This window comes from Apodemus sylvaticus, chromosome 2 (assembly GCF_947179515.1).
Source record: "Apodemus sylvaticus chromosome 2, mApoSyl1.1, whole genome shotgun sequence".
Taxonomy (NCBI): Eukaryota; Metazoa; Chordata; class Mammalia; order Rodentia; family Muridae; genus Apodemus; species Apodemus sylvaticus.
This window is the reverse complement of record NC_067473.1, coordinates 66,694,485-66,712,946: the sequence shown is the minus strand read 5'-3', so window position 1 is coordinate 66,712,946 and position 18,462 is coordinate 66,694,485. Positions and strand designations below refer to the sequence as shown.

General features: G+C 41.1%; 1 non-coding gene across 1 annotated transcript; it reads right to left on the bottom strand.

Annotated features, from left to right (window-relative positions):
• Window positions 1-7,342: 7,342 nt before the first annotated feature.
• Window positions 7,343-7,449, bottom strand: LOC127679643 (U6 spliceosomal RNA). Its single transcript, XR_007976890.1, has one exon. It is a non-coding gene; the product is annotated as a U6 spliceosomal RNA (small nuclear RNA).
• Between the last annotated feature and the right edge of the window lie 11,013 nt (window positions 7,450-18,462).

Below are 18,462 nucleotides of genomic sequence, written 5' to 3'. Positions count from 1 at the left end.
CAGATGCACTGATACCAAAGCCACACAAAGATCCAACTAAGAAACAGAACTTCAGGCCAATTTCCCTTATGAATATCAATGCAAAAATACTCAATAAAATTCTTGCCAACCGTATCCAAGAACACATCAAAACGATCATCCACCACGATCAAGTGGGCTTCATCCCTGGGATGCAGGGATGGTTCAATATATGGAAATCCATCAATGCAATCCATTACATAAACAAACTCAAAGAAAAAAACCATATGATCATCTCATTAGATGCTGAAAAAGCATTTGACAAAATTCAGCATCCCTTCATGCTAAAAGTCTTGGAAAGAACAGGAATTCAAGGCCCATACCTAAACATAATTAAAGCAATATACAGCAAACTGGTAGCCAACATCAAACTAAATGGAGAGAAACTTGAAGCAATCCCACTAAAATCAGGGACTAGACAAGGCTGTCCTCTCTCTATATATCTTTTCAATATAGTACTTGAAGTCCTAGTTAGAGCTATTTGACAACATAAGGAGGTCTAAGGGATACAAATTGGAAAGGAAGAAGTCAAATTATCACTATTTGCAGATGACATGAGAGTATACTTAAGTAACCCAAAAAACTCCACCAGAGAACTCCTACAGGTGATAAACAACTTCAGCAAAGTGGCTGGTTGTAAAATCAACTCAAGCAAATCAGTTGCCTTCCTATACTCAAAGGATACACAGGCTGAGAAAGAAGTTAGGGAAATGACACCCTTCACAATATCCACAAACAATATAAAGTATCTTGGTGTGACTCTAACCAAACAAGTGAAAGATCTTTACGACAAGAACTTCAGGTCTCTGATAAAGGAAATCGAAGAAGACCTCAGAAAATGGAAAAATCTGCCATGCTTGTGGATTGGCAGGATTAATATAGTTAAAATGGCCATCTTGCCCAAAGTAATATACAGATTCATTGCAATCCCCATCAAAATCCCAACTCATATCTTCAGAGAGTTGGAAAAAGCAATTCTCAAATTTATCTGGAATAACAAAAAGCCAGGATAGCTAAAACTATTTTCAATAGTAAAAGAACTTTTGGGGGTATTAGTATCTCAGGCCTCAAGCAATACTACAGAACAATAGTGTTAAAAACTGCATCGTATTGGCACAGGGGCAGGCAAGTGGACCAATGGAATAGAATTGAAGTCCCAGAAATGAATCCACATACCTATGGTCACTTGATCTTCGACAAAGGAGCTGAAAATATCCAGTGGGAAAAAGATAGCCTTTTCAACAACTGGTGCTGGCTCAACTGGAAGTCAGCATGCAGGAGAATGCGAATTGATCCATTCTTATCTCCTTGTACTAAGCTCAACTCCAAGTGGATCAACGACCTCCATATAAAACCAGACACACTGAAACTAATAGAAAAGAAACTGGGGAAAACCCTTGAGTACATAGGCACAGGGGATAAATTCCTGAACAGAACACCAATAGATTATGCTCTAAGATCAAGAATTGACAAATGGGATCTCATAAAATTACAAAGTTTCTGTAAGGCAAAGAACACAGTCAAAAGGACAAAACAGTTACCAACAAATTGGGAAAAGATCTTCACCAACCCTACATCCAATAGAGGGCTAATATCCAATATATACAAAGAACTCAAGAAGTTAGATCCCAGGGAACCACATAACCCTATTAAAAAATGGGGTACAGACCTAAACAAAGAATTTTCTCCTGAAGAAATTTGGATGGTTGAGAAGCACCTTAAGAAATGCTCAACATCATTAGCCATTCGGGAAATGTAGATCAAAACAACCCTGAGATTGCTCCTCACACCAGTCAGAATGGCTAAGGTTAAAAACTCAGGAGATGGCCAACTGGTGAGCGGCGGCGGTGGCGGCGGCAGTGGCGGCGGCGGCGGCGGCAGTGCAGCAGTGGCTGGTCCAGCTGAAGGGCCATCAGTAGTGAAACCAAGGCGACACAGGGTCCAGTTAGGCCCTGCACCCACGACCACTGACCTTCGTTGACCAGCCGGGCTACAAGCAGCTGAGGTTTTGCGGTGCCTTTCGCTGCACGGAAGCCACTTCAGAACTCGGCCTCCCGCCAATCAGGAGAGGATCACCTCCATCTTGGTTTTGGACTCCAGAGATATCGGACAGACTGAGATCAGCCTGGGCGGCAGCACCACATCTCCAGGTCCTGCAAGAGGCTAGAGGGGTTTCTGGGCGGCCAGCTGGGAGAAGTCGGTGTGCTCCGGTGTATCCAGCGGGCCCCAGCGAGAGCTGTTGGATGCCTGCTTCGGGATCTGAACAGCCTGGGCAGCAGCACCCTGTCTACAGGCAGTGCAGGAGGTAAGCTGTCCACCAGAGGCCAACTGGGAAGGGGCAGCTTGCACTGGTGAGTCCAGCACTGGCAAGACAAATTAACACCAGTGAGAACTAGATGGCAAAAGGCAAACGCAGGAACGTCACTAACAGAAATCAAGGCAATATGGCAACATCTGAACCCAATTCTCCTCTACCAATATGTCCTGGATACCCCATCACACCAGTAAAACAAGATTTGGATCTAAAATCACTGGTCATGATGCTGGTACAGGAACACATGAAGGACATACTTAAAGAAATTCAGGAGAAAATGGATCAAAAGTTAGAAGCCCTTGCAAGGGAAACACAAAAATCATTGAAAGAAATCCAGGAGAATACAAAGGCCAACAATGAGGAAACGCAAAAAAACACTTAAAGAAATACGGGAGAGCTTTGGTCAACAGGCTGAGGTCATGAAAGAGGAAACACAAAAATCTCTTAAAGAATTACAGGAAAGCACAAACAAGCAAGTGAAGGAGCTAAGCAAAACCATCCAGGATCTAAAATCAGAAGTAGAAACAACTAAGAAAACTCAAAGGGAGACAACTTTGGAGATAGAAAGCCTTGGGAAGAAATCAGGGGACAGAGATGCAAATATCAACAACAGAATACAAGAGATAGAAGAAAGAATCCCAGATGCTGAAGATTCCATAGAAACCATGGACTCAACAGTTAAAGAAAATGCAAAATGCAAAAAGCTTGTAACCCGAAATATCCAGGAAATCCAGGACACAATGAGAAGGCCAAACCTAAGGATTATAGGCATAGATGAGAGTGAAGATTTACAAATTAAAGGGCCAGCAAATATCTTCAATAAAATTATAGAAGAAAACTTCCCTAACCTAAAGAGAGAGATGCCCATGAATATACAAGAAGCCTACAGAACTCCAAACAGACTGGACCAGAACAGAAATACTTCCCGTCACATAATAATCAAAACACCAAATGTTCTAAACAAAGAAAGAATATTAAAGGCAGTAAGAGAAAAAGGCCAAGTAACATATAAAGGAAGACCTATCAGAATCACACCAGACTTTTCACCTGAGACTATGAAGGCTAGAAGGTCCTGGGCTGATCTCATGCAGACTCTAAGAGAACACAAATGCCAGCCAAAACTACTATATCCAGCAAAACTCTCAATCCCCATAGATGGAGAAACTAAGATATTTCATGACAAAACCAAGTTTACCCAATATCTATCCACAAACCCAGCCCTACAAAGGATAATAGGAGTAAAACACCAATACAAGGAGGGAACCTTCACCCTGGAAAAAGCAAGATAGTAACCTTTCATCAAACCCAAAAGAAGATAAGCAATCAAATTTAAAAAATAACGTCAAAAATGATAGGAAGTAACAATCACTATTCCTTAATATCTCTTAACATCAATGGACTTAATGCCCCAATAAAAAGACACAGATTAACTGAATGGATACGTAAACAGGACCCTACATTTTGGTGCTTACAGGAAACACACCTCAGGGTCAAAGACAAACACTACCTTAGAGTAAAAGGCTGGAAGACAATTTTACAAGCAAATGATCTCAGGAAATAAGCTGGAGTAGCCATTTTAATATCAGATAATATTGACTTTTAACCCAAAGTCATCAAAAGAGACTCTGAGGGACACTTTTTGCTGGTCAAAGGAAAAATACAACAAGAAGAACTCTCAATCCTGAACATCTATGCTCCAAATGCAAGGGCACCCTCTTTCGTAAAAGAAATTTTATTAAAACTCAAAGCACACATTGCACCTAACACAATAATTGTGGGTGACTTCAACACTGCACTTTCCTCAATGGACCGATCAGGAAAACAGAAACTAAACAGGGACACAATGAAACTAATTGACGCTTTGGACCAATTAGATTTAACAGATATATATAGAACATTCTATCCTAAAACAAAAGAATATACCTTTTTCTCATCACCTCATGGCATCTTCTCCAAAATCGACCATATAATTGGTCACAAGACAGACCTCAACAAATATAAGAAGATAGAACTAATCCCATGCCTCCTATCAGATCACTATGGAGTAAAAGTGGTCTTCAATAGCAACAAAAACAACAGAAAACCCACATACACGTGGAAACTGAACAATATTCTACTCAATGATACCTTGGTCAAGGAAGAAATAAAGAAAGAAATTAAAGACTTTTTAGAACACAATGAAAATGAAAACACAACATACCCAAATCTATGGGACACAATGAAAGCAGTGCTAAGAGGAAAACTCATAGCCCTGAGTGCCTCCAAAAAGAAAATGGAGAGAGCATACATTACCAGCTTAATGACACGCCTGAACGCCCTGGAACAAAAAGAAGCTATTTCACCCAGGAGGAGTAGAAGGCAGGAAATCATCAACCTCAGGGCCGAAATCAATCAAGTAGAAACAAAGAGAACCATACAAAAAATCAACAAAACCACGAGCTGGTTCTTTGAGAAAATCAACATGATAGATAAACCCTTAGCCAGACTGACCAAAGGGCACAGAGAAAGTATCCAAATTAACAAACTTAGAAATGAAAAGGGAGATATAACAACGGAAATTGAGGAAATCCAAAAAATCATCAGATCCTACTACAAGAGCCTGTACTCAACACAACTGGAGAATCTGGAGGAAATGGACAATTTCCTTGACAGATACCAAATACCAAAATTAAATCAGGGCCAACTAGACCATCTAAACAGTCCCATAATGCCTAAAGAAATAGAAGGAGTCATAGAAAGTCTTCCAACCAAAAAAAGTAGAGGACCAGATGGTTTCAGTGCAGAATTCTATCAGACCTTCATAGAAGAGTTAACACCAATACTCTTCAAACTATTCCACAAAATAGAAACAGAAGGAACACTACCCAATTCCTTCTACGAAGCCACAATTACGCTGATACCAAAGCCACACAAAGATCCAACAAAGAAAGAGAACTTCAGACCAATTTCCCTTATGAACATCGATGCAACAATACTCAATAAAATTCTTGCCAACTGTATCCAAGAACACATCAAAACGATCATCCACCATGATCAAGTAGGCTTTATCCCGGGAATGCAGGGTTGGTTCAATATACGGAAATCCATCAATGCAATCCACTACATAAACAAACTCAAAGAACAAAACCACATGTTCATTTCATTGGATGCTGAAAAAAACATTTGACAAAATTCAGCATACTTTCATGATTAAAGTCTTGGAGAGAACAGGAATTCAAGGCCCATACCTAAACTTAGTAAAAGCAATATACAGCAAACCGGTAGCCAGCATCAAACTAAATGGAGAGAAACTTGAAGCAATCCCATTGAAATCAGGGACCAGACAAGGCTGCCCCCTTTCTCCTTTTCTTTTCTTTTCTTTTTTTTTTATATTTTATTTTATTTTTTATTCGATATATTTTTTATTTACATTTCAAATGATTTCCCCTTTTCTAGACCCCCACTCCCTGAAAGTCCCATAAGCCCCCTTTTCTCCCCCTGTCCTCCCACCCACCGCTTCTCACTTCCCCGTTCTGGTTTTGCGGAATACTGCTTCACTGAGTCTTTCCAGAACAAGGGGCCACTCCTCCTTTCTTCTTGTACCTCATTTGATGTGTGGATTATGTTTTGAGTATTCCAGTTTTCTAGGTTAATATCCACTTATTAGTGAGTGCATACCATGATTCACCTTTTGAGTCTGGGTTACCTCACTTAGTATGATGTTCTCTAGCTCCATCCATTTGCCTAAGAATTTCATGAATTCATTGTTTCTAATGGCTGAATAGTACTCCATTGTGTAGATATACCACATTTTCTGCATCCACTCTTCTGTTGAGGGATACCTGGGTTCTTTCCAGCATCTGGCAATTATAAATAGGGCTGCTATGAACATAGTAGAGCATGTATCCTTATTACATGGTGGGGAATCCTCTGGGTATATGCCCAGGAGTAGTATAGCAGTATCTTCTGGAAGTGAGGTGCCCAGTTTTCGGAGGAACCCTCAGACTGATTTCCAGATTGGTTGTACCAATTTGCAACCCCACCAGCAGTGGAGTGTTCCTCTTTCTCCACATCCTAGCCAACACCTGCTGTCTCCTGAATTTTTAATCTTAGCCATTCTGACTGGTGTAAGGTGAAATCTCAGGGTTGTTTTGATTTGTATTTCCCTAATGACTAATGAAGTTGAACATTTTTTAAGATGCTTCTCCACCATCCGAAGTTCTTCAGGTGAGAATTCTTTGTTTAACTCTGTACCCAATTTTTTAATAGGGTTGTTTGGTTTTCTGGAGTCTAACTTCTTGAGTTCTTTATATATATTGGATATTAGCCCTCTATCTGATGTAGGATTGGTGAAGATCTTTTCCCAATTTGTTGGTTGCCGATTTGTCCTTTTGATGGTGTCCTTTGCCTTACAGAAACTTTGTAATTTTATGAGGTCCCATTTATCAATTCTTGATCTTAGATCATACACTATTGGTGTTCTGTTCAGAAACTTTCTCCCTGTACCGATGTCCTCAAGGGTCTTCCCCAGTTTCTTTTCTATTAGCTTCAGAGTGTCTGGCTTTATGTGGAGGTCCTTGATCCATTTGGATTTGAGCTTAGTACAAGGAGACAAGGATGGATCAATTCGCATTCTTCTGACCTCCAGTTGAACCAGCACCATTTGTTGAAAAGGCTCTTTTTTCCATTGGAGGTTTTCAGCCCCTTTGTCGTGGATCAAGTGGCCATAGGTGTGTGGGTTCATTCTGGATCTTAAATCCTGTTCCATTGATCTGCCTGCCTGTCACTGTACCAATACCATGCAGTTTTTAACACTATAGCTCTGTAGTATTGCTTGAGGTCAGGGATACTGATTCCCCCAGAATTTCTATTGTTGCTGAGAATAGTTTTAGCTATCCTGGGTTTTTTGTTATTCCAGATGAATTTGAGAATTGCTCTTTCTAACTCTGTGAAGAATTGAGTTGGGATTTTGATGGGTATTGCATTGAATCTGTATATTGCTTTTGGCAAAATGGCCATTTTAACTATATTAAAAATATGGAACACTTCACGAATTTTCATGTCATCCTTGTGCAGGGGCCATGCTAATCTTCTCTGTATCGTTCCAATTTTAGTATATGTGCTGCCGAAGCGAGCACAAACGTGTTCTTTTTTAAAATCAGGTTTTTATTTATTTATTTATTTATTTATTTCTTTTCTTTTTTTTATTCGATATAATTTATTTACATTTCAAATGATTTCCCTTTTCTAGCCCCCCTACTCCCCAAAAGTCCCGTAAGCCCCCTTCTCTTCCCCTGTCCTCCCACCCACCCCTTCCCACTTCCCCGTTCTGGTTTTGCTGAATACTGTTTCACTGAGTCTTTCCAGAACCAGGGGCCACTCCTCCTTTCTTCTTGTACCTCATTTGATGTGTGGATTATGTTTTGGGTATTCCAGTTTTTTAGGTTAATAACCACTTATTAGTGAGTGCATACCATGATTCACCTCATGGTTTTATTTTTATTTGTTGCATTTTTCTTTATCTCCTCTTTTATCTTTTTAAAATTTTACTTAATATTTTCTTTTTTCCCATTTTTTTATTCGATGTACTCATTATTTACATTTCAAATGATTTCCCATTTTCTGGGTCCCCACTCTCTGCAAATCCCATAAGCCCTCTTCCCTCCCCCTGTTCCTCCATCAACTCCTTCCCACTTCCCTGTTCTGGTTCCCCTATACTGTTGCATTGAGCCTTTCCAGAACCAGGGGCCACTCCTCTGTTCTTTTTGGACATCATTTAATATGTGGATTATTTCTTGGGTATTCCAAGTTTCTAGGTTATTATCCACTTATCAGTGAGTGCATACCATGACTGATCTTTTGAGACTGTATTACCTCACTTAGTATCGTGTTCTCCAGCTCCATCCATTTGTCTACGAATTTCATGAATTCATTGTTTCTAATGGCTGAATAGTACTCCATTGTGTAAATATACCACATTGTTTGTATCCATTCCTCTGTTGGGTTGTTTCCAGCTTCTGGCTACTACAAATAGGGCTGCTATGAACATAGTGGAGCATGCGTCCTTATTACATGCTTGGGAATCCTCTGGTTATATGCCCAGGAGTAGTATAGCAGGGTCCTCCAGAAGTGCCATGCCCAGTTTTCTGAGGAACCGCCAGACTGATTTCCAAAGTGGTTGCACCATCTTACAATCCCACCAGCAGTGGAGGAGTGTTCCTCTTTCTCCACATCCTTGCCAGCACCTGCAGTCTCCTGAGTTTTTGACCTTAGCCATTCTGACTGGTGTGAGGTGAAATCTCAGGGTTGTTTTGATTTGCATTTCCCTAATGATTAATGATGTTGAACATTTCTTAAGGTGTTTCTCAGCCCTCAGAAGTTCTTCATGTGGGAGATTGGTGGCGGCGGCAGCGGCAGCAGTGGCTGCTCCAGCTGAAGGGCCATCAGCAGTGGAACCAAGGCGTCACAGGGACCAGTTAGGCCCTGCGCCCACGACCACTGACCTTCGCTGACCAGCCGGGCAGCAAGCAGCTGCAGTTGTGCGGCGCCTTTCCTGCACGGAGGCCACTTCAGAACTCGGCCTCCCACCAGTCAGGAGAGGAGCATCCATCTTGGTTCCGTACTCCAGGAATCGAACAGACTGAGGTACACAAACATAATCCGAGGCCAACACCGCGGTGGTCTGAGCCCGATGGGCGTTGGCCTGCACCCAGGCCCTGGGCGGGTCGGGGGGCCATCGGGGTGCCAACCCAACCAGGAGGTTTTTTGCCCAGGCCTGCGAGTGCGCCGCCGCCATTTTGCCTGCAGGACGACAGAGAGCTCAGGCGGGCAGACCTGTAACAGGCATAGCCTAAGGCTAACAAAGTGGGGGTCCAGGCCCCAAAAGGCACAGGACTGACCCCAAGAACTGGGCGGCTTGGTGGACCATCTGTGAGTCAACCCGCCCAGGTGATTGTTAGCAAAGCAGACTCTCCCGGCGCTTTCAGGGAGCGCGGGCGCGCACGCCCGCCATCCTAGTCACCTGGCAAACCCAATTAACAGTCATAGCCCTAGGGGAACTTTGCTCGGACCTTGGCCTCCCAGGCTTTTGCCTGGACTCAGGGACTGGGCGGCCAGGCTAGCCTTGTGTGCGACAGCCCGGTTGGCAGATCGGCTGCCCAGCGGAGTGAGCGGAACACAGGGGAGGTCACAGTAGCATACACCGTCGGCACTCCCTGGGAGTGCACACGGGCTCCATCTGCTCCACAGACACAATCTGGGGCAAGGCCTCAGGCAGAAGCCCTTAGCTCTACTCTCTCCGCTTCCGGATCCAGATCAGTCTGGGCAGCAGCATTACATCTCCAAGTCCTGCAAGTGGCTAGCTGGGCTTCCCGGCGGCCAGCTGGGAGAAGTCAGTGTGCTCCAGTGAATCCAGCGGGCCCCAGCGGGAGCCTTCGGGTGCCTGCTTTGGGATCGGAACAGCCTGGGCAGCAGCACACTGTCTACAAGCAGTGCAGGAGGTAAGCTGTGCACCAGAGGCCAACTGGGAAGGGGCAGCTTGCACTGGTGAGTCCAGCACTGACAAGATAAACTAACACCAGTGAGATCTAGATGGCAAAAGGCAAACGCAGGAACGTCACTAACAGAAATCAAGGCAATATGGCAACATCTGAACCCAATTCTCCTCTACCAACATGTCCTGGATACCCCATCACACCAGTAAAACAAGATTTGGATTTAAAATCACTGGTCATGATGCTGGTACAGGAACACATGAAGGTCATACATAAAGAAATTCAGGAAAAAATGGATCAAAAGTTAGAAGCCCTTGCAAGGGAAACACAAAAATCATTGAAAGAAATCCAGGAGAATACAAAAGCCAACAAGGAGGAAATGCAAAAAACACTTAAAGAAATACAGGAGAACTTTGGTCAACAGGCTGAGTTCATGAAAGACGAAACACAAAAATCTCTTAAAGAAATACAGGAGAACTTTGGTCAACAGGCTGAGGTCATGAAAGACGAAACACAAAAATCTCTTAAAGAATTACAGGAAAACACAAACATGCAAGTGAAGGAGCTAAGCAAAACCATCCAGGATCTAAAATCAGAAGTAGAAACAACTAAGAAAACTCAAAGGGAGACAACTTTGGAGATAGAAGGCCTTGGGAAGAAATCAGGGGTCAGAGATGCAAATATCAACAACAGAATACAAGAGATAGAAGAAAGAATCTCAGATGCTGAAGATTCCATAGAAACCATGGACTCAACAGTTAAAGAAAATGCAAAATGCAAAAAGCTTGTAACCCAAAATATCCAGGAAATCCAGGACACAATGAGAAGACCAAACCTAAGGATTATAGGCATAGATGAGAGTGAAGATTTACAACTTAAAGGGCCAGCAAACATCTTCAATAAAATTATGGAAGAAAACTTCCCTAACCTAAAGAGAGAGATGCCCATGAATATACAAGAAGCCTACAGAACTCCAAACAGACTGGACCAGAACAGAAATACTTCCCGTCACATAATAATCAAAACACCAAATGTTCTAAACAAAGAAAGAATTCTAAAGGCAGTAAGAGAAAAAGGCCAAGTAACATATAAAGGAAGACCTATCAGAATCACAGCAGACTTTTCACCTGAGACTATGAAGGCTAGAAGGTCCTGGGCAGATCTCATGCAGACTCTAAGAGAACACAAATGCCAACCAAAACTACTATATCCAGCAAAACTCTCAATCACCATAGATGGAGAAACTAAGATATTTCATGACAAAACCAAGTTTACCCAATATCTATCCACAAACCCGGCCCTAAAAAGGATAATAGGAGGACAACACCAATACAAGGAGGGAAACTTCACCCTGGAAAAAGCAAGATAGTAACCTTTCATCAAACCCAAAAGAAGTTAAGCATTCAAATTTAAAAAATAACGTCAAAAATGATAGGAAGTAACAATCACTATTCCTTAATATCTCTTAACATCAATGGACTTAATGCCCCAATAAAAAGACACAGACTAACTGAATGGATACGTAAACAGGACCCTACATTTTGCTGCTTACAGGAAACACACCTCAGGGTCAAAGACAAACACTACCTTAGAGTAAAAGGCTGGAAGACAATTTTACAAGCAAATGGTCTCAGGAAACAAGCTGGAGTAGCCATTTTAATATCAGATAAAGTTGACTTTCAACCCAAAGTCATCAAAAGAGACCCTGAGGGACACTTCTTGCTGGTCAAAGGAAAAATACAAAAAGAAGAACTGTCAATCCTGAACATCTATGCCCCAAATGCAAGGGCACCCTCTTTCGTAAAAGAAACTTTATTAAAACTAAAAGCACACATTGCACCTAACACAATAATTGTGGGTGACTTCAACACTGCACTTTCCTCAATGGACCGATCAGGAAAACAGAAACTAAACAGGGACACAATGAAACTAATTGAAGCTTTGGACCAATTAGATTTAACAGATATATATAGAACATTCTATCCTAAAACAAAAGAATATACCTTTTTCTCAGCACCTCATGGTACCTTCTCCAAAATCGACCATATAATTGGTCACAAGACAGACCTCAACAAATATAAGAAGATAGAACTAATCCCATGCCTCCTATCTGATCACTATGGAGTAAAAGTGGTCTTCAATAGCAACAGAAACAACAGAAAGCCCACATACACATGGAAACTGAACAATACTCTACTCAATGATACCTTGGTCAAGGAAGAAATAAAGAAAGAAATTAAAGACTTTTTAGAACACAATGAAAATGAAAACACAACATACCCAAATCTATGGGACACAATGAAAGCAGTGCTAAGAGGAAAACTCATAGCCCTGAGTGCCTCCAAAAAGAAAATGGAGAGAGCATACATTACCAGCTTAATGACACACCTGAAAGCCCTGTAACAAAAAGAAGCTATTTTGCCCAGGAGGAGTAAAAGGCAGGAAATCATCAAACTCAGGGCCGAAATCAATCAAGTAGAAACAAAGAGAACCATACAAAAAATCAACAATACCAGAAGCTGGTTCTTTGAGAAAATCCACAAGATAGATAAACCCTTAGCCAGAATGACCAAAGGGCACAGAGAAAGTATCCAAATTAACAAACTTAGAAATGAAAAGGGAGATATAACAACGGAAACTGAGGAAATCCAAAAAATCATCAGATCCTACTACAAGAGCCTATACTCAACACAACTGGAGAATCTGGAGGAAATGGACAATTTCCTTGACAGATACCAAATACCAAAATTAAATCAGGACCAACTAGACCATCTAAACAGTCCCATAATGCCTAAAGAAATAGAAGGAGTCATAGAAAGTCTTCCAACCAAAAAAAGCACAGGACCAGATGGCTTCAGTGCAGAATTCTACCAGACCTTCAAAGAAGAGTTAACACCAATACTCTTCAAACTATTCCACAAAATAGAAACAGAAGGAACACTACCCAATTCCTTCTACGAAGCCACAATTACGCTGATACCAAAGCCACACAAAGATACAACAAAGAAAGAGAACTTCAGACCAATTTCCCTTATGAACATCGATGCAACAATACTCAATAAAATTCTTGCCAACTGTATCCAAGAACACATCAAAACGATCATCCACCATGATCAAGTAGGCTTTATCCCGGGAATGCAGGGTTGGTTCAATATACGGAAATCCATCAATATAATCCACTACATAAACAAACTCAAAGAACAAAACCACATGGTCATTTCATTGGATGCTGAAAAAGCATTTGACAAAATTCAGCATCCCTTCATGCTTAAAGTCTTGGAGAGAACAGGAATTCAAGGCCCATACCTAAACATAGTAAAAGCAATATATAGCAAACCGGTAGCCAGCATCAAACTAAATGGAGAGAAACTTGAAGCAATCCCACTGAAATCAGGGACCAGACAAGGCTGCCCCCTTTCTTCTTATCTTTTCAATATTGTACTTGAGGTACTAGCTCGGGCAATTCGACAACATAAGGAGGTCAAAGGGATACAAATTGGAAAGGAAGAAGTCAAACTATCATTATTTGCAGACGACAAGATCGTCTACCTAAGTGACCCAAAGAACTCCACTAGAGAGCTCCTACAGCTGATAAACAACTTCAGCAAAGTGGCAGGTTATAAAGTCAACTCAAGCAAATCAGTGGCCTTCCTATACTCAAAGGATAAGCAGGCTGAGAAAGAAATTAGGGAAATGACCCCCTTCACAATAGCCACAAACAGTATAAAGTATCTTGGGGTGACTCTTACCAAACATGTGAAAGATCTGTATGACAAGAACTTCAAGACTCTGAAGAAGGAAATGGAAGAAGACCTCAAAAAATGGGAAAACCTCCCATGCTCATGGATCGGTAGAATCAATATAGTTAAAATGGCCATTTTGCCAAAAGCAATATACAGATTCAATGCAATACCCATCAAAATCCCAACTCAATTCTTCACAGAGTTAGAAAGAGCAATTATCAAATTCATCTGGAACAACAAAAAACCCGGGATAGCTAAAACTATTCTCAGCAACAAAAGGAAATCTGGGGGAATCAGTATCCCTGACCTCAAGCAATACTACAGAGCAATAGTGTTAAAAACTGCATGGTATTGGTACAGTGACAGGCAGGAGGATCAATGGAACAGGATTGAAGATCCAGAAATGAACCCACACACCTATGGCCACTTGATCCTCGAAAAAGAGGCTGAAAACATCCAATGGAAAAAAGATAGCCTTTTCAACAAATGGTGCTGGTTCAACTGGAGGGCAGCATGCAGAAGAATGCGAATTGATCCATCCTTGTCTCCTTGTACTAAGCTCAAATCCAAATGGATCAAGGACCTCCACATAAAGCCAGACACTCTGAAGCTAATAGAAAAAAAACTGGGGAAGACCCTTGAGGACATCGGTACAGGGAGAAAGTTTCTGAACAGAACACCAATAGCGTATGCTCTAAGAGCAAGAATTGACAAATGGGACCTCATAAAATTACAAAGTTTCTGTAAGGCAAAGGACACCATCAAGAGGACAGATCGGCAACCAACAAATTGGGAAAAGATCTTCACCAATCCTACATCAGATAGAGGGCTAATATCCAATATATATAAAGAACTCAAGAAGTTAGACTCCAGAAAACCAAACAACCCTATTAAAAAATGGGGTACAGAGTTAAACAAAGAATTCTCACCTGAAGAACTTCGGATGGCGGAGAAGCATCTTAAAAAATGCTCAACTTCATTAGTCATTAGGGAAATGCAAATCAAAACAACCCTAAGATTTCATCTTACACCAGTCAGAATGGCTAAGATTAAAAATTCAGGAGACAGCAGGTGTTGGAGAGGGTGTGGAGAAAGAGGAACACTCCTCCACTGCTGGTGGGGTTGCAAATTGGTACAACCACTCTGGAAATCAGTCTGGCGGTTCCTCCGAAAACTGGGCACCTTACTTCCAGAAGATCCTGCTATACCACTCCTGGGCATATACCCAGAAGACTCCCCACCATGTAATAAGGATACATGTTCTACTATGTTCATAGCAGCCCTATTTGTAATTGCCAGATGCTGGAAAGAACCCAGGTATCCCTCAACAGAAGAGTGGATGCAAAAAATGTGGTATATCTACACAATGGAGTACTATTCAGCCATTAGAAACAATGAATTCATGAAATTCTTAGGCAAATGGATGGATCTAGAGAATATCATACTAAGTGAGGTAACCCAGACTCAAAAGGTGAATCATGGTATGCACTCACTAATAAGTGGATATTAACCTAGAAAACTGGAATACCCAAAACATAATCCACACATCAAATGAGGTACAAGAAGAAAGGAGGAGTGGCCCCTGGTTCTGGAAAGACTCAGTGAAACAGTATTCAGCAAAACCAGAACGGGGAAGTGGGAAGGGGTGGGTGGGAGGACAGGGGAAGAGAAGGGGGCTTGCGGGACTTTCGGGGAGTGGGGGGGCTAGAAAAGGGGAAATCATTTGAAATGTAAATAAATTATATCGAATAATAAAAAAAAAAAAAAAAAAGGACAAATCGGCAACCAACAAATTGGGAAAAGATCTTCACCAATCCTACATCAGATAGAGGGCTAATATCCAATATATATAAAGAACTCAAGAAGTTAGACTCCAGAAAACCAAACAACCCTATTAAAAAATGGGGTACAGAGTTAAACAAAGAATTCTCACCTGAAGAACTTCGGATGGCGGAGAAGCATCTTAAAAAATGCTCAACTTCATTAGTCATTAGGGAAATGCAAATCAAAACAACCCTGAGATTTCATCTTACACCAGTCAGAATGGCTAAGATTAAAAATTCAGGAGACAGCAGGTGTTGGAGAGGGTGTGGAGAAAGAGGAACACTCCTCCACTGCTGGTGGGGTTGCAAATTGGTACAACCACTCTGGAAATCAGTCTGGCGGTTCCTCCGAAAACTGGGCACCTTACTTCCAGAAGATCCTGCTATACCACTCCTGGGCATATACCCAGAAGACTCCCCACCATGTAATAAGGATACATGTTCTACTATGTTCATAGCAGCCCTATTTGTAATTGCCAGATGCTGGAAAGAACCCAGGTATCCCTCAACAGAAGAGTGGATGCAAAAAATGTGGTATATCTACACAATGGAGTACTATTCAGCCATTAGAAACAATGAATTCATGAAATTCTTAGGCAAATGGATGGAGCTAGAGAATATCATACTAAGTGAGGTAACCCAGACTCAAAAGGTGAATCATGGTATGCACTCACTAATAAGTGGATATTAACCTAGAAAACCTGAATACCCAAAACATAATCCACACATCATATGAGGTACAATAAGAAAGGAGGAGTGGCCCCTGGTTCTGGAAAGACTCAGTGAAATAGTATTCAGCAAAACCAGAACGGGGAAGTAGGAAGGGGTGGGTGGGAGGACAGGGGAAGAGAAGGGGGCTTGCGGGACTTTCGGGGAGTGGGGGGGGGCTAGAAAAGGGGAAATCATTTGAAATGTAAATAAATTATATCGAATAAAAAAAAAAAGAGCAACTCTCAAATTCATGGAATAACAATATACCCACTATAGCTAAAACTATTCTCAAAAGTAAAAAACTCTTCTGTGAGCTATGAATACCCAAGGCACAAATAGCATGACAAATGACTCCCATGAAGAAGTATGGAGAGGGTCCTGATCCTGGAAAGGATTGATCTAGTATTGGAGGGGAATATAAGGACAGAGAAAAAGGAGGGAGGTGATCAGAGAATGGATGGAGAGAAGAAGGTTTATGGGACATATGGGGAAGGGGGATCTGGGAAAGGGGAAATCATTTGGAATGTAAACAAAGAATATAGAAAATAAAAATATTAAAAAGAAAAAATAAAGAAGTTCTTCATGTGAAAAAATCTTTGTTTAGTTCGGTACTCCACTTTTTGATGGGGTTATTTGGTTCTCTAGGTTCTATCTTCTTGAGTTCTCTGTATATATTAGATATTAGCCCTCTGTCAGATTTAGGGTTGGTGAAGATCCTTTCCCAATCTGTTGGTTGATGTTTTGTCCTTTTGACAGTGTCCATTGCCTTACAGAAACTTTGTAGTTTTATGAGGTCCCATTTGTCAATTCTTGATCTTAGAGCATAAGCTATTGGTGTTCTATTCAGGAACCTTTCCCCTGTGCCCATGTCCTCAAGGGTCTACCCCAGTTTCTTTTCTATTAGTGTGTCAGGTTTTATGTGGAGGTCCTTGATCCATTTGGAGTTGAGCTTGGTACAAGGAGATAAGAATGCATCGATGCGCATTCTTCTGCATGCTGACCTCCAATTGAACCAGCACCATTTGTTGAAAAGACTATCTTTTTTCCACTGGATGCTTTCAGCTCCTTTGTTGAAGATCAAGTGACCATAGGTGTGTGGGTTCATTTCTGGGTCTTCAATCCTATTCCATTGATCGGCTTGCCTGACATTGTACCAATACCATGCAGTTTTTACCACTATTGCTCTGTAGTAAAGTTTAAGGTCTGGGATAATGAATCCCCCTGAAGTTCTTTTACTGTAGAGAATAGTTTTAGCTATCCTGGGTTTTTTGTTATTCCAGATGAATTTGAGCATTGCTCTTTCTAGCTCTATGAAGAACTGGGTTGGGATTTTGATGGGGATTGCATTGAATCTGTAGATTGCCTTTGGCAATATGGCCATTTTACCTATATTAATCCTGCCAATCCATGAGCATGGAAGATTTTTCCATTTTCTGAAATCTTCTTTGATTTCCTTCTTCAGAGATCTGAAGTTCTTGTCATATAGGTCTTTCACTTGTTTGGTTAGAGTCACCCCAAGATACTTTATGCTGTTTGTGGCTATTGTGAAGGGTATCATTTCCCTAATTTCTTTCTCAATCTGCTTATCCTTTGAGTATATAAAGCCTACTGATTTGCTTGAGTTGATTTTGTAGCCAGCCACTTTGCTGAAGTTGTTTATCAGCTGTAGGAGTTCTCTAGTAGAGTTTTTTGGTTCACTTAAGTATACTATCATATCATCTATAAATAGTGAGAGTTTGACTTCTTCCTTTCCAGTTTGTGTCCCTTTGACCTCCTTATGTTGTCTAATTGCTCTAGCATATTAAAAAGATATGGAGAGAGGGGGCAGCCGTATCTAGTCCCTGATTTTAGTGGGATTGCTTCAAGTTTCTCTCCATTTAGTTTGATGTTGGCTACTGGTTTGTTGTATACTGCTTTTACCATGTTTAGATATGGGCCTTGAATTCCTGTTCTTTCCAAGACTTTTAGCATGAAAGGATGCTGAATTTTGTCAAATGCTTTTTCAGCATCTAATGAAATGATCACGTGGTTTTTTTCTTTGAGTTTGTTTATGTAGTGGATTGCATTGATGGGTTTTCTTATATTGAACCATCCCTGCATCCCTGGGATGAAGCCTATTTGATCCTGGTGGATGATCGTTTTGATGTGTTCTTGGATTCAGTGGGCAAGAATTTTATTGAGTAATTTTGCATCGATATTCATAAAGGAAATTGTCCTGAAATTCTCTTTTTTAGTTGGATTTTTGTGTGGTTTTGTTATCAGCGTAATTGTGGCTTCGTAGAAGGATTTGGAGTGTCCCTTCTGTTTCTATTTGGTGGAATAGTTTGAAGAGTATTGGTGTTAAGTCTTCTTTGAAGGTCTTATAGAATTCTGCACTGAAA